The sequence below is a fragment of the Cebus imitator genome, unplaced genomic scaffold (assembly GCF_001604975.1).
Source record: "Cebus imitator isolate Cc_AM_T3 unplaced genomic scaffold, Cebus_imitator-1.0 Scaffold329, whole genome shotgun sequence".
Taxonomy (NCBI): Eukaryota; Metazoa; Chordata; class Mammalia; order Primates; family Cebidae; genus Cebus; species Cebus imitator.
The window spans coordinates 3,284,048-3,284,317 of NW_016107644.1; the positions used below are offsets into that span (position 1 = coordinate 3,284,048).

The 270-nt window shown below is 78.9% G+C and overlaps 1 protein-coding gene across 1 annotated transcript in view; it reads right to left on the reverse strand.

Annotated features, from left to right (window-relative positions):
* Window positions 1-270, reverse strand: part of SYCE3 (synaptonemal complex central element protein 3) — a 31,100-nt gene extending 30,830 nt beyond the window's left edge. The window contains exon 1 of the mRNA XM_017504949.2: window positions 163-270. The gene's annotated coding sequence lies outside the window, so the exon portion shown is untranslated. The remainder of the gene's footprint in view (window positions 1-162) is intronic.

Sequence of the window (270 nt, forward strand, 5' to 3'; positions counted from 1 at the left end):
GAGGGGCGAGGGGCGAGGGGCGAGGCGGGCGAGGGGCGAGGGGTGAGGCGGGTCGAATCCGCGGGTCGGGTTTGAGCTCCGAGCAGCCGCGGACGCCAGGACAGGCCAGGCCCGGGCAGGACGCGCGTCGGGAGGGCCGGGGCCCGGGACGGCCTCGCTCACCTCCTGCTCGGCGCGCGCTCCGGTCCCGCTCTGGCGCCCCCAGCGGCCGCCTGAGGAACAAGGCCGCGCCTCGGGAGCGATGCCCCGCCCCTTCCGTTAGCAGCCCCG